The 3364-nt window shown below is 37.4% G+C and overlaps 1 pseudogene; it reads left to right on the top strand.

Moving 5' to 3' along the window:
* The first annotated feature begins 1052 nt into the window (after window positions 1–1052).
* LOC147916618 (olfactory receptor 52E4-like) lies at window positions 1053–1998 on the top strand (annotated as a pseudogene).
* Window positions 1999–3364: the final 1366 nt, after the last annotated feature.

Here is a 3364-nt window from a genome sequence, read left to right as displayed (position 1 = left end):
AAATCAGAGCAGAAATAAATAAAATAGAGATATAAAAATCAATAGAAAAAATCAATGAAATTAAGAGCTGGCTGCTTGAAAAGATACACAAAATTAACAAATCTTTAGCTAGACTCACCAAGAAAAAAAGAGAGAACTTTCAAATAAATAAAATCAGAAATGAAAGAGGAGGGGCCAGCCCCGTAGCATAGCGGTTAAGTGCACGAGCTCTGCTGCTGGCGGCCCAGGTTCGGATCCCGGGCACACACCAACGCACCCGTTGGTCACTTCTGAGACACAGCCAGGATATATATATGCATATATGTCACCCATGTATGTAAAAAACATGCACGACCTGCCCAAGTCATATTTTTCCAGGAATACTAGAAAATCTAGGGAACATAACTTTTACTCAAAAGTAATGTTTCAATGGCTTTGTTGCTGTCTTCGATCTGTTATGAATTTAAGTGATTAGATGCTGTTTCTTTTATGGCCAGAGATTCACTAGGGGGGCAAATTAAAAAAATACTGTCATTAAAAGTATTGTATGTATGGAATGCTTATTCTTCCTTCATGTGTTGATTTCACAAATACCTATTTAAATTTTACCTCATGTAAAACTCCTCCAAGATCGTAATTATTTTGGAGGAGTACTTTTCAATAGAGTAATATTATAGGTTTCTCCCCCATTGCCTTGTTAGGATGTGAGGAACCTGTGTTACTTATCAGGACTTGTGCTTTGCCTGGCTATCACAGACGGAAAGAGAAGACCTAGTGTCAGGCTGAATACTCTGGAGATTCTGAGCCTAAGGCAGAGTTGACAGCAATTACAGAAGATACTCTCTACTCCAACTAGTTCTCAGTGGGATTAATAGCTGGCGGTGAAGGATGAAATTCTTCTAATTTCAGAGAAGATCACCAAGCAGAACTTAAAATATGAATAAATTTGCATAATTATATTTTTATACTGAATAATTCTACGATATATTATCAGGGTGTATGCACATTTGACTACTCCAGGGACTAAGGAGGGAAAGAGAGCAAGAGTATGTCTTCATGTAGACAAAATCATCATGCTTGACTTGAACTTTACTGCGTTTAACAAGCCCAGTACCTTCATCCTGATGGGCATACCTGGCCTAGAAGACTTGCACATTTGGATATCCAGCCCTTTCTGCTCAATGTATGTTACTGCCCTCATGGGAAACATGCTCAACTTTTTCATCATCAAAACTAAGACTGTTATCCATGAACCCATGTTCTATCGTCTTTCCATATTGACCATCAGAGACCTCATCTTGTCAACCTCTACACTTCTCAAGATGTTGGGTGTATTCTGGTTCAATTATCATGAAATCAACTTCCATGCCTGCCTCACTCGGATGTTTTTCATCCATGCCGTCTCTGGGGTGGAGTCAGGGCTTCTTGTGCCATGACACTTGACTGGTATGTGGCAATCTGCTATCCTCTGAGATACTCATCCAGTCCTAGAAGTTCTGTGGTGGGTCAGGTTGGCATAGTGGCACTTTTACGTGGGTTAGTGCTGATGACACCACATCCCTTCCTGGTAAGGAGGTGGCCATATTGCCATACCAATGTAGGCCCCCACACATACTGTGAGCACATGGCTGTGGTGAAATTGGCTTGTGCTGACATTTCCATCAATAGTCTTTATAGTTTGGCAGTCAATATCTTAATTGTTGGGACTGATGTGACATGCATCTCTCTGCCCTATGTATGGATACTTCATACTGTATTCAATCTCCCTTCTAAAGATGCCAGGGTGAAGACCCTCAGCGCTTGTGGGTCCCATGTTTGTGTCATCTTTACCTTCTACATCCTGCTCTTTTCTCTTTCCTTACCCATCGTTTTAGTAAGCATATACCACACCACACACACATCCTGCTGGCCAACATATACTTGTTGGTACTCCGTGTGTTGAACCCTATAATCTATGGAGTAAGGACCAAACAGATCCGAGAACGTGTTCTACAATTATTCATGACTAAAATCATTTGAGAATTCTGGGACATACTTTTCTACTTATTCCCATCCTCCTATAATTCTTTGATATTAGCTTCTTGGATTCCAGCATCAGAAAGACCAGGAATTAGAATCTCAATTCTTCCATTTACTACCTCTGTGACTGGAAGTTATATATAATTTATCTAACTTATCTGAATATCTGTAAAACACATATAATAATACCTGTGTTATAAGTTAATGATTACACAGTGTTTAGCACTGTTTCTGGCATATTCAAGGACTTAATAAACTTAAGATTTCAGTATCAGTCCTTCTCTGTGCACGCATTTGACCGTGTCTTTATGAAACAATCTTATTAGTTTATCTTACAAGATTAACCAAATAAGAACAGGATTCCGACCGTGGCTTTTCTTTTTAACTGGAAGAATTTATGAGTAGATAATCCACATGACAATCAGAGTTTGGTGTCTTTACACTCTCACTATAACCATAAGAGAAAGCTAATGAGAAGTGGGCAGAAGAGAAAAATGCCTTGTAAGCCATGTGGCTTTCAACTTGCAACTGATGAGGAAGTGTATTTTAGGAACTCTGTTGAGAATGAATATGGATTGTAAAGTGAGTTATTTACACTGCTGGTGCCAACATTGGGTACCTTTCAAATGTGTGGAAAATTCCAAAAAATTAAAGCTGCTATTTCTGGTATAAGGAAAATAAAATGATGACACTGATTTTTGCATTTATCTATTCACTCAATAAATATTTAGTGAGCATCTATTAAGTGCCAGGCACTTATCTGGGCATAAAAAAATATATCAGTAAACAAAAGAAGTAAAATTACTTCCCTCAGTGGAGTTCATAACCAATAAAGAAAGATGGTAGGTAAAAGGAAGTAATGTACACTTATTGTTATTGTATAGCTTTTTCTAGTAGGTTTAATGCTATCAATTTTAGTCTAATCCACTTTTTAGTTGCATCCCACGACTTTTGATTGCTAATATTCTCATTCTTTGTTCTATTGGATACTGAAAAAGGAATCCTGAATTCTTCAAATGTGATTGTGCATTTGCTATACAGTATTCACCCTTATCTGTTGTTTTGCTTTCTGTGGGGTAAATGAAACTGCAGAAAGTGAAACCATAGATGAGAGGAGACTATTGGGTTTTCTTTCAAGTCCATTAGTTTTCTTTCATGTAATTTGAAGCTCTGCAGTTAAGGGAATATGCATTTAGTATGGTTGTCTTCTTGGAGAATTGATGCCTTTATCATTATATAATATCCATCTTTATCTTTAACAATATTCCTTATTCTGAATTCTACTTTGTTATATTAATATAGACACTTAAGCTTCTTTCAAACACTGTTTGCATGACACATCTCCATCTTTTAACTTAACTTATCT

The sequence above is a fragment of the Ceratotherium simum genome, chromosome 7 (genome assembly GCF_057802395.1).
Source record: "Ceratotherium simum simum isolate JZ-2026a chromosome 7, ASM5780239v1, whole genome shotgun sequence".
In the NCBI taxonomy this organism is placed as follows: Eukaryota; Metazoa; Chordata; class Mammalia; order Perissodactyla; family Rhinocerotidae; genus Ceratotherium; species Ceratotherium simum.
Note: the sequence above shows the minus strand (reverse complement) of the source record. Positions and strands in the feature narration are given on the sequence as shown.